A 13,488-nucleotide genomic window follows, 5' to 3' on the forward strand; every position below is an offset into this window, starting at 1 on the left:
TTTTATTACTTTTTCAGATATTCTCTACTGTATCAAAATCAAACATCTGGTTTTGTCACAAATACGCTCAATTTCTTGCCCATATACAAAATTTAAGCCAGTTCCTATGAAGCATCTCCCATTTATATTTCCTGCAAATACTGTTTCCAGTGAAATGCAACTGGAAAAATTAAATTTAATACAAGTGGGATATGATTAGGTTTGGCAGAATTCCACTTTTTACACAATTTTAATGGATAATATATATGTTTGTTTTTAAGCATTTTCTCCAATTTTTATCGATTTAAAAGTTCACAGCTGTGAAAATTATGGGAGGGTCAGACAATTATTGAATTAGAGATGTTGACATTCAAAAAGTTAAAGCTCCATAACCATTAAAACACAAAGTGTCAACATCACATCAAAATATGCAAAGTAAAAATCCTTAAATCGAACTCCAATAAGTTCTCAAGTAGCAGTTTGCTTTCTTTGACTATCTGTACATTTCAGCTGTCATCGATAGATATATTTGTTGTCAGTTTGTGTGGGTATGGTAAAATCAACGTTCACCGATATGTACCAATAAAAATTGAATCCTTCCAAGCCTAAATATGATGCACTATTAAGTCTTCAAGGAGATGAGTAAACAAATGTGGGGAATCAGAGGTCTAAAAGCAAATTGCAAAAACCAATTGGTCCTTTAGGAACACGGTGCATAGACATGAAAAAGGCCTGTTAGAGCCTTCCTTGTGTCCCCTTGCAAGTGCAAGATTAAAGTCCTGATCCAAAGTTCATGGAGATCAATTGAAAGACTCCTATGGACTTCACTAGGCTTTCGATCAGACTCTGTCACCTGACAGAGGAATGTAGCAGCATGAGGCATAGGACTGGGTTATCAAGGCCATTTCCCTGCTATCGCAGGCAACCCTGTCATATAATGCCATTCATAAACTTATCAACACAGTGAAACTGACAGTAAAGTGATCGTTTTCTTTCCCTTTTATCTAAGATAAAGTTAAGGAAATGAAACAGCAGCAGAAACCCCCTCCCCACCCCCAAAAAAATCACTACATTCAATATGAAAAATATGTGGCCCAGCTGAGAACAGCCCTTCTGTTTGAACAATTAAATAGAAGAGCTAGAAGAACTCAAAGTAAAAATACACAAAAATGTAATAACGACCCATATTTGAAACCTCGCAAATCCATTACAGACCAGATTCTGCCACCTTTACTCATGGTGAACACTACCTGTGTTATTCTTTGCATTAAAGCAATGAGTGCTTGTATTTAATGAGGATATAGTTCCTGTTCAAGCATTGCATAATACAGAAACTAAAGCTGTGATAAGCTGCAGCCTGCTACTTTCTGATCTGCCCCTGCAATGCATAGACCCATCTTCCAAAATGGAGGATGACTTCTGCTTTCTGCAGACACACCCACATCCTCAGGAAATGATGTCTGCTGCACATACTACCTCGTGAGTTGATTTCAGTGAGCCTACTCCCGAGCAAGGTATTACTCAATAGGAATAAGGGCATCCGAACCTGGTCCCATGTAATTACACACCACATTCTACCAGAAAAGAGAAAGTTGCTAAACAAAGAACATAGATTCTAACAGGGCACATAGGCCCCAATTCCACAAAGCACTCAAACATGTGCTTTGCAGAATCGGGACCAACATTCCTTATACACATCAAACAATATTATTACATCCATCTCTTTGGGCATATTCCTCTGTTTAATCTCCAGAGCCAAGCAAAGGGGGTAGTCGAGAAGAGGGGTCTGGGTAGTCCCTGTGCCATCATGCCTAGTGGCTGCTTCAGAAAGAAACAATGTATGTTCCCTCTTCTAGCTCGGGCTGCTGGTGGCAGCATGTGAATGGAAGGGATAGGAACTTGTCTTAAGTGCAAGTCATCAGACGAGGCCTCTTTGGGGCCTGGTCTCTAAGGAAAACAAAACCCCCCTGGACCAGTCTTACCCACATGCGTTTGTAAATGTTGGCCAACATGTGCATCCCTTCAAGCAAACGGGAGTTGGGGCTTGCCAGTCTAGCCCGGGGATATGCAGAAGGGGAGAGTGCTGACTCTTCAGCTTCTCCATCCTCTGCCCCAGGGAAGCCACTCTGTGGTGCTCCAAAGTACGCAGCTTTGCAGAGCCAGGAGTAGGTGGGTCAATGAGGTAAAGCTGCTGCAGCATCTCCCTCCTCCCCACAGCCACCTGGCACAAGATGAGAAAGTCTGAAAGCTTTATCCCTTCAAGGGTTGGAACCCTGCATACATCTGAAGGGAGGGCAGCAGCTAATGGAGGAGCACCAGCAGCAGCTGGAAGTGTTGAACAGAAGCCGGCGTGGAGTACAGAATACCCTGTGCAGAACACCCTGGCTCAGGCAGGTCTTAGGGGATCCAGGGACTTCCAGGGCTGAGCCCCCTGCCCTTTCCACAGAGCAGGGGCCAAACCCGACCCAACAGAAGAATTTTATATCAATTCTTCAAAGGCAAACTTGTCAGGAATCAGGGCCTGCAGCAGAGCCAGTCTCCAGGCCACCTAATGTGCACAGCTAGGCCTGGCCTGTAGTGGGCTGCCTAATTGGTTAAACCGCCTGATTGGGTGGAAGACTTAGGAGCCCAGCAGCAGTTCATCAGCTACTCAAAGCATTTGCCCATGGCGGCATTAGCCCCTGCTTGCTCCCAGTCTTGTCCCAGACGTTAACAGAGACAAACAAAACAAAAACGTTTTACTCAGTGTGAATAACAGTAATTTCCCTTCTTAAAATTAGGTTTAGTGGTATGGCCTCTCTGATGTCACACATCGAGCTAATCATAACATTTCCTTTTTTTCACCCCATGGAAAATTTGACTTCTCAGCAAAAAATCAAGTATCAAAAACCTTCAGTCCTTTTTGGCCAAAAGCTGAAAATTTCAATTTGGAAATGCTTTTGGGAGTTGTGGTTTGAGTGCCTCATGCCCCCCATTAACCTCACTCTGCTGGACTCCCTGCTGGATGACATCTCCCATAATGCACCACAGTCTCTCCACTTGTTGAGATGCTGTGGTGCATCACAGGAGTCTGTAGACGCCTGTAGTAGAGAATGGAGACATGAGGCAGCTGAACTACAATGCCCATGAATTGAGTTTAAATCAAAACTTGATGGTTTTCACTTACTCAGGTTTGGACAAAAAGTATAAATTTTCCATGGAAAGTGGGCACTTTTCATGACAAAAATTGTTTAGTTGAAAATCCAATTTTCCATCAAAAACAATAGTGATGGAAATTTTTTGACCAGCTCTAGTCATAAATTTTCCAGTCATCCATAGGACTTTCAGGAGCAGAACCCCAGTCAGGCCCCCTTATACATCACAAAGCAGCAAAAGAAGGGTACCTCAGAGGCGTAGCGAGCGCCCTCCGTACCCTCCGACCGGAGGGGGCCCCGCAAGGAAGGGGGCCCCTAAAAGTGGCAAAATAAATACCGCATTCCAGTTTCTGCATTGTAAGGGGCCCCGCCCGAACATATGTTCGGAGGGGGCCACCGTTCGGAGGGGGCCACGTTCTTTGTTGCTATGGCCCTGGGGTACCTACCCACTGATTTTCCTTTGCAGTTGAGGGCCACAGATTCATCATCAGATTACACTATTTGAAAAGGTAAACCCCAAATTATTTGGTTTTAAAATTCCATTGAGATGCTAAATCAATAAAGACTTGAACCAGTATCTACGGAATAAACAGGTATCTTTCCACTGATTTCAGTGGGCCTTGTATCAGCCCCAAAGAATATAGACTTAAAAAAACAAACACAAAACCTTACATATATCAAATGATTGTACCTTAAAACAAAAATACTGTATTTAAAAATCAGCACTTTCGCCCGAACTTAACTAACAAGGTTTGAGTCCAGGATACTGTTTTATTCCACAAGAGCTGGTGATGGCACTAACACTTAAAGCTGTGCAGCGAGCACAGAGAAATGCAGGAAAGAAGATAAAAATAGAATGGGAAAGTATTTTTTAAATAAAGAAAATACGTTAAAGAGATGAATGAGGAAGGAAGGGTGAGCATGAGAATCTCCCCAAATGCATGCTTTTGAAGATAGTGTTTCCTTCACTGTAATGCACCTAGTTAAGAGAAGACAAATGATAATGTGTTTTTTCCACTGAGCTATGAAGCCTTGCAAAAGTACAGAGTAACAGCTGTAACTTGGTTCTTCATGGCCTTGAGGTTTTTTCTGTTACGTGTCTCTGAATAGTGAGGCAAATCACACGGAGATGTAAGCCAATCTCTTGAGTTAGTGCAGTGATCTATCAGGTAGGCAGTGCTCTTAAATTCTGTGCAGGAAACTAAGATTCCATTCATGGTCTCTTACTACACCAGCCAGTGGGACTTGGGCACACTCTGGAGGCAGCACTGTCGATCCCAGGGAAATGGGATAAATGACTTGTCACTTAGTAGGGACCCATCTGACCAATCAATGAATGAGTAACCCTAATGAGCGGTGCAGACTTTGTCAGCTAGAAGAATAATGGAACGTGATATGCGGCCTCAAGTGAGGATTAAACCATGAGAGAACTGGTTAGAGAATTAAGTTCTGTGGGAAGAGGAGAGAAAGATGCTGCTGGTGTCATTACAGCTCTAGTTGACTGAAAAATGGGGAACATTGTTGTCCAAAATTGTCCCATTTATAATCTGAATTCTGACATCTTTAAATGCAAAAAAATTGAAACTAGCATTAGTGAAATTATTGTTGAGCTCTTTTTGCTAGTGCTATTTACAACACATACTGACACTGTGAACCAGATTCTACTCTTAGGTTCTTCCATCTACTCTAAAAACCAGTGTAGTCTAAAAACTAAAAGGAATTAAATTAAGCCTCTTCTGACCCTGCCTTTGTTTACATCACACATTAATATTTCAGGTCATTTCCCTCAGTCACGATCTCAAGGCACCACAAACAGTAGGAAACTGACCTGTTGTTGATGACATGCATCTTCCTGAAGTGGTCTTGAAACTGGTTTAATTGCTAGTGTTGGCACAACTGGTTTTGACACCATCTAAAAAAGCATGATCACACTTTTATGGCTACTGCAATGTGAACGTAGTTTTGCCTACACTAGCAATTAAACCAGTTTCAACACTACTTCAGGAAGATGCATGGCAACAGGGCTTTACTTTTCAGTATGTAATTGCTACTAATTCACATAACCAGAAGGCTGACTACAAGACTCATTTACTTCCTGTCCTTTTGCTGCTTTACTTAATCCTTAATACTGTTAGCATTAACTAAATTGTATTCACACTAATTATTCCCAGTGAACTTTGAAGTTTCATGAATTAGTGGTGATTACAGATATCAAAAGGAGTTACCAATGTAATTGCATCGTAACTACCCTGTAATCACAGAACCCTTATTATAATGTGTGATCAAAAGGCTGATTTAATCCAAATCTAGGTGTTTACACGCTCTTGTACCATTAAAGTCAACAGAAGTTTAGTCTCAAGAGCACGTTCTAAGATCTTTGTGGAGTAGGGTGACCACCCCTCCCAAATTGGACAGGACAGTCCTGAAATGCAGAGTTCAAGTTCCAGTCCTGGGCTGAATGCCTCCAGGACAGCATTTGTCCTGGATTCCCTGTGGCGCCGCTCCCCACCTGCCAAAGGCTCGGGGTGGTGCCAGCCTCTTCCCAGTGGCTGTGGGGATTGAGGTGGGTCTTAGCCCGACCCCCACGCCATGAGGCACCGCCCCCTGATCCTTTTCCCCCTGAGGCCCCGCCCCCTGGACAGGCCAGACCCAGAAGCTGGAGCCAGGCAGTAGTAAGAGCCACCCAGGCAACCTGGGTTGCTGTGAGGAGCCCTAGATCCTCCACCTGCCCTGAACAGTGCACCTGGGGGTGGCGACAGGGGCTGGAGGCTGCTCTCGGGTATCCTGGCCCTCCACCCAGGGCAGGTAGAGGGTCAGGGGCTCCCCACAGTGCCCCGAGCTCCCTGGGCAGCTCTTACCTCTGCCTGGCTCCAGCTTCCGGCATCAGGGGGAAGAGGACCAGGGGATGGGGCCACAGAGGGGGCAGGGTTTCTGCATGTGTCCTGCTTTTGCCTTTTGAAAAGGTGGTCACCCTATTGTGGAGGGATGTTCTCCTTCTTCTGAAGTAGCAAGTATTGCCCACGGCCAGCGGCAGGATACTCAGTTTAATGGCTCAGTGCTCCCCATTGCTCCTAGTTATATATACTTGCACTAAATAATGAGGTTTACTTATTGTTTCAATCCAAAAATTGATGTAAGCCAGCCTTTCACCACACAGTATCCCCCCCCCACACACCCATTTTAATCAGAAAAAAAATCAAGGAAAACTAAATACTTTGCATACTTTGCTTTTTCAGCTCATGAAATAATATTTTCATTTTTTCCAGCCAAGTTTTTAGCTACTGTACTCTCAATGTTGCAGCCATAATTAATATTCTGCATGCCAGAAAAAGAGGATAAAAGTTGTCTTCCCTGTGGATTTTCAGGGAGGCATTCAGTTTTGATCTGCAGCTCATAGTAGGCTAAGGTAAATGATCTCTAATAGAACTGTTATTTTTGGAATTGTGATCATTTCTACTTTTTGTCCCCCAAATACTGGTTATACTTTTTGTTTTCCACAACCATTAAAAAGCATGATTCCAGAGTCAAAGTGACACACTGCATCCCCACGTGGTAGAGAGAAACGGTCTTCCCAATGTTACTGGTATAGGGAATTATATGGATTTCAGACAGCGAGGCTTGAACTAGGGCCTAAAGATCTAGAGGCAAATCTGCAGCTGGAGTAAATTGTAATAGCTCCATTAACAACTGAGCTATGATAATTCATGCCAACTGACGATCTGGCCTTTGTCCAGTAGATTGATAGGCTAAGGCCTGATCCAAAGCCCATTGAAATCAACCTGGGTCTTTCCACCAACTTCAGTGAGCTTTGGATCATGTATTTGGACCCTGATTTAGTACAGCACTTGAGCATGTGCTTAACTTCAAACACCTGCTTAAATCCTACTGAAGTCAATGAGACATATTTCACTTTAAGCACATGCATATGTGCTTTACTGAATTGGGGCCTGATTTCGTGAAGCCATTATACATACAATATGTTACCCATTTAATTCGATTGTACTCTTTTAAGAATGTTATTTACAATTTACACTTATCACTATTTACATTGGCAACAATATGTTCAGCATCCATCGTACAAGGTAAATAAGGGAAGGCAGTCACTGCCCCAAAGATTTTATAATCAAAAAGAGAGAAACAGAGAAGGTGTGTCTTAGGAATCAAGAGGAAGAGTGCCTTGGAAGAATGTATCCATTTGCTAACATTTGGTTTGGGTCACTTCTTGTGGGTATCATAGTATCTTTAGGACGGATTTGAAGTCAGATTTATGGTTCATTAAATCTTTCCTTTTAAAAATAATGTATTCTGGGAAAAATATCCTCAGCAGATTACTTGCTCTATCAAGATTTTGGGTAAAGCTGGATCATGAAGAATAAATCTGTCTGAACAAAAACAAAGGGTCTGTTTTTAAAAAGTCACCAGCTGCTAATATCAGGTTGGAGAATCAGTAGCCACTCCTGTGAAGTTTTGTAAGTAAAGGGTTTGCATTCTGGGTTAGCAGAGCTCCTGTAAATATCCGCAAGGTGGGAAGATACCTCTCATAATCTCATATGGGAATGAGCCAAACAAAGAGAGGGCAGAGAATTCATCAAGCAATATACAGAGTTATAACTAGGAGACAGGTATAATCAGGACTTATGGGGATAAGAACAGGAGTAATGGGATGAAACTTAGCCCTGGTCTACACTGGGGGGCAGGGCCGGCTTTAGGAAGTGCGGGGCCCGATTCAAATAGTTTCGACAGGGCCCCGGCAGGGATGACTCACCCGGTGGCACTCCGGGTCTTCGGCGGCACGTCCTTCACTCACTCCAGGTCTTCGGTGGCACTTCGGGGGCGGATCTTTCAGTGCCGCCAAAGACCCGGAGCGAGTGAAGGACCCGCCGCCGAAATGCCACAGAAGACCCGGGTAAGTAAAAATTAAAAAGGCGCCTAAGTTAAGGGGTGCGGGGGAATCGGCCTAAAGCCGGCCCTGCCTGGGGGGGGGGAGTGGGATCGAGCTAAGTTACGCAACTTCAGCTACGTGAATAACGTAGCTGAAGTCGACGTACTGAGATTGACTTACCGTGGTGTCTTCACTGCGGTGAGTTGACTGCTGCCACTCCCCCGTCGACTCTGCTTGCGCATCTCACGGCGCTGGAGTACAGGAGTCAATGGGAGAGCGCTTGGGGGTCGATCTATCGTGTCTAGACTAGATGCGATAAATCGATCCCCGCTGGATCGATTGCTGCCCGCCGATCCGGCGGGTAGTGAAGACATAGCCTAAATGCTCCCTTTCTTAGGGTATCAGACAAATCTTCTTGATAATGAGATGTATAATTAAACTGTAGAATATTCTCCTTAGGAATGTGATAGACACCCCTTCACTTAGGACTTTGCACTAGCACAGTGGTTTTCAACCGGTCATCTGCGGACCCCTGGGGATCTGCAGACTATGTCTACGGGGTTCGCGAAAGGTGACAATGAAAATAAAGTTTCAGATCCCAGACAAGGCATTTTGTTTTTCTGCTCAGTCAAAAGTATGTGAATATCCCCACCTGCAGGTCAAAACCCAGAAGTGTTGGCATTACCATAGAAGCCCGAGTTTAGCGCCCTTTCCCATGCTGCATCAAATGCTGTGCCAAGCATGTGCAACATGGATAGTTGAATTCTGTTCAGTCAGTTTTCAGTCTAAGACTTCTATGGCAGAGGCCTGCGGACTGAAGTTTGAATTTCCAAAGAGGTCCGCACCTCCAGTCGAAATTTTTTAGGGGTCTGCAAATGAAAAAAGGTTTAAAACCAGGGCACTACAATATGTATTTACAAGGAACAATTCTGCACTAGCAGGGAGATGGATTGGAGGATCTAATGCGCCGTTTCCATGTTTAATTTCTATGATTCTCTTGTAATGATTATTTCTCTGTTTTACCTTCCAGAATCTTTACACCCAAGGCTGGGAGACCGGAGAGCAGCAATCAAGCCAAACACAGACTCCACAGCAGCAGCAGCAGAGAATTGGCAGGGAAAACACCTGTCAGAAACAGACACTCCTGTAGAAAACTATGATGTTTACTTTGAAACGCTCACCTGTGAGAATTATCTTATTACTGTAGTACTGTCCTCCCTACCCACTGCCTGCTATTGTGCATTACACACACACACTGTATCTTGTCTTGGACTATAAACTGTTCAGGGCAGGGACCATGCTTTGCTAGGTGTTTGTACAATGCCTAGTCTGAGTGAAACCTTTGGGTACAACTGAAATACAGATAAGAATCAAACCAAATCAATCAGCCAAGACTATAGAACATGCCGGTCTTGTAAAGTAAAAGTGCAAAAAAATTCACAAAAAACTACAGCAACAGGGTTAGTGGTTCTTAAGCAAGCAATAGAGAGCTCTCACGTCACTCTCCAGCTCTCCCGGAGCCCAAGGGAACGAAACCAACTTTGGACTTGCCATTACAGAGCAATTGAGCACCTGTGATAGTTTTGATTTGTTCTCATAAAATACATAGGAGCTAGCATGCAAATGAGCACATCCGGCATGTTGCCGTACTTTGCAATGCCCATGTCTAGTGTTGCCACAATTCCATACTTTTCCAAGGCGAGGCAGGATTTTGGTTTATAGGGTTTACGGTAGTAACGTTAACCACGTGCATTGTTGGCAGGATTGAGGCCTTAGTCTCTAGCTGAGACAAAAGGAAGAAGAACTGGAAGTGGAAGACATTGGAAAACACCTTAGTATGGGGTGTATGAGACTATAGGTTGCAGACTTTAGAAACACTGCAGTGAATTGTATCAGAGGGGTAGCCATGTTAGTCTGTATCCACTGCAGTGAGTTACTACAGTGAATAATCACTGACACTGCAACCTGTTCAATACAAAGATGATGCTAATTGTTTGCATCAAATGTTTTTTAAAATCCTGTTAATTATGGTGGAGTGGTACCGACATCATAGTTATTGCTTAAGCAGGGATATTAAACTTTCACCAAAACGGTCTAATTTTATATCACTGTCGATATTTCATAGCTTGCTCTCATCATGCCTTAAATACTAATAATACTTTACCATGATGTTTTACAAGGAGTTTTCAGTAGCAGGGCCACAAGGGTATATCTGTATCAAGTGATCCGATTACATACTCTGCCAGTGGCTTTTCACTCCCATGGAAAATATGGGCCACTTTAAACCACATCTGCATCTCACATGGCAGATGCACCATCTCCTTCTTAGAATCATAGAATATCAGGGTTGGAAGAGACCTCAGGAGGTCATCTAGTCCAATCCCCTGCTCAAAGCAGGACCAATCCCCAACTAAATCATCCCAGCCAGGGCTTTGTCAAGCCTGACCTTAAAAACCTCTAAGGAAGAAGATTCCACCACCTCCCTAGGTAACCCATTCCAGTGCTTCACCACCCTCCTAGTGAAAACGTTTTTCCTAATATCCAACCTAAACCTCTCCCACTGCAACTTGAGACCATTGCTTCTTGTTCTGTCATCTGCCACCACTGAGAACAGCCGAGCTCCATCCTCTTTGGAACCTCCCTTCAGGTAGTTGAAGGCTGCTATCAAATCTCCCCTCACTCTTCTCTTCTGCAGACTAAATAATCCCAGTTCCCTCAGCCTCTCCTCATAAGTTATGTGCTTCAGCCCCCTAATCATTTTTGTTGCCCTCTGCTGGACTCTTTCCAATTTTTTCCACATTCTTCTTGTAGTGTGGGGCCCAAAACTGGACACAGTACTCCAGATGAGGCCTCACCAATACCGAATAGAGGGGAATGATCACGTCCCTCAATCTGCTGGCAATGCTCCTACTTATACAGCCCAAAATGCCATTAGCCTTCTTGGCAACAAGGGCACACTGCTGACTCATATCCAGCTTCTTGTCCACTGTAATCGCCAGGTCCTTTTCTGCAGAACTGCTGCTTAGCCAGTCGGTCCCCAGCCCTTCTTCAAAGGGGACCAAACCCAGTGATCTTTTAACTGCAGAAACAAACATCCAGCAATGTCCCATACGATCATATCCCAGTGGTATCTCTGCCATCCACTCCATGTCACTAGATGCAATCAAGTGGCTCACCAACCTAGACTGGGACATCTAACACTGCTGATTGTAAGCCATACAGAAGAAAAATATTGCATACCTTATATATACCTATCCCTATTATTGAGGGACCAGATTACATTTCACCAGTACCAGGGGACCAGTTGCCTGAACATTCAGTCTGTTCTAAGGGAAGGTATCCACAGTATTGTCAACACTGTAGTTAACTCTGGCACTAAGCACTGCTAGGGGGCTCTATGGCTGTAAAGTGTATACATATACACTGAGTCTTCCCAGTGAGTCTGATCAGAGCTGGGTGTGTTTACACTGTTGGTAGTTACAATACAGCCTTGTTATACCATAAATCTCCTCTAACGAAGACTGCCATGAAAATGAAGAGCTTCAAAAGGAAATTAGGTAGATAACTTAGAGGATATGCGCTATGCTGGTCCAAGTTTTTTAAAATAACATCCATTATGGGTCAGATCCTGCCTATGTTTTTCAGGCAAACAGTCCCTTGCATGAGTAAGGCAAGCAGGATTTGTTATTGGTTATTTATATTACATTAGTGTCTCCGGGCTCCAAGTGAGATCATGGCCCCATTGTGCTAGTGAGGCATTGTGCATTCACATAGCGAGAAAGTCCCCGCTCCAGAGACCTCACACAGCAGGCAGATAAATGGCAAGTGGCAGACCCGGGAATAGAAATTGATCCCCTGACTCCCAGTCCAGTGCCCTACGCACTAGACAATGCTGCCTTGCAGATTTGGCACCTGGTATGAAAACACAGTTGTTTGCCGCCAGCTTCTACCATCCTTATTCATGACAATGAGCAGTACCTCCAGGTAGTCCCATTTCAATCAGGGAAGTAAGATACTACTCAGCATGAGGAAAGGTGTCAAAACACGGCCATCTATCAGCAATTGTTGCAAGAAGACAGAAGAAAGTGGATTATAAATATCTGTCCACTTGCCATGCCTCCTCACCCACCTGCTCTGGGAGGGCAGCAAGCAGGATCGCATGCCCTCTTATTCTTGTAGACTCCAACCATAATCCAGGTTGGCCATATGCCTCCTCTCACGCCTGTGTATTATTCCAAATCACAATCAGGCTTTCCTCTCCCACCAGTCCTTGCAGGACTTTCAGTGATGTGTCTACGTATTCTGACAACACATTTGGTCCACACCAATCTAATCACATCACTGTCACAATTGAATTGGTTTTAGTGACCAACCTTGCACACCAGGAATAGCTCCACTGAAGTTAACAGGGTTATACCACTGCAAATCCAGCATAAGAAATGGAAGAACCAGGTCCCTTCATTGCTAACCTGGTCACTCTGATCTAATCTTGCTCTTAGAGGTTAGACAAAGAGACTTTTCCTTGGAATTTTCATTGCTGGTTTCTCTGGGTCACTCTGTGCATTATGATTCTGTTTATACTTCGAAATCACCCCAAACACTGAGATTATAAGATTTCTAAACTCATTAGCTACATAATGAATACAATTTATGGGAGTGTTTCTGGTCTCTGTCAGGCTGGTTTCACATTGGAGTATCTCCGTTGACTTCGTAGCTTCAACAATTATGACCATGCAGTTCACCCACCTGCATAATGTAAGCCATGGAAATTCACCCAGTGATTCCTCCATTGAGGCCAGTAACTTGTGACTGAACTAGAGCATACATTCTACAAAGGCTTCAATGGAGTTACCTCCAATGGCACCAGAATGGCACAGTAACTATAAACTACCACACCAAAATTCATCACTATTAACTTCTCACTGTATGTTCCATTTGTCCTTAACGAAGGGCAAAATTCTTCTCCAGATCTGCACAGTGTTAAGAGTCACCATCTGCTCTGGCTCTCCCATGGAATTTAGCAAGTGAGGCCAGATTTTCAAAAGAGCTCAGCAAAGTGGGGTATATTGGGTGCTGAGCCCTTGTGAAAATCTGGCCCCAGCTGCAGATGCTGAGCCTTTACAGCCAGGCCCTGAACTCTTTTGCAAACCTGGCCTTAGAATTCAACCTACAGTAGGAGGCATCCCTCACATTTGACTCCACAGGGTTTTCAACTGGATTAAAAGTCTATTTGCAAAACTGCCATGGCTCTCGGACTTCTGTGCTGCACCTGAAAACCTTTCCTTTGGAAAACAAACACAGGCTTTCCCTGGGGAAGTCTTTCCACTATAAACATTACCTACCGCTAGTCAAGTGAGTTCCAGGCATTCCTTCACCCAGCAAAGCGCTTTCCAATCAAACCAGACATTATTTTTCCATTAATAAGTGTTGATGCTCACTGGAAAACTCTGCAAAGAAATTTGTTCAGAAACAATTCTTCTGATATAATTTTTT

This window comes from Terrapene carolina, unplaced genomic scaffold (genome assembly GCF_002925995.2).
Source record: "Terrapene carolina triunguis isolate 2854851 unplaced genomic scaffold, T_m_triunguis-2.0 Scaffold173, whole genome shotgun sequence".
Taxonomy (NCBI): Eukaryota; Metazoa; Chordata; order Testudines; family Emydidae; genus Terrapene; species Terrapene triunguis.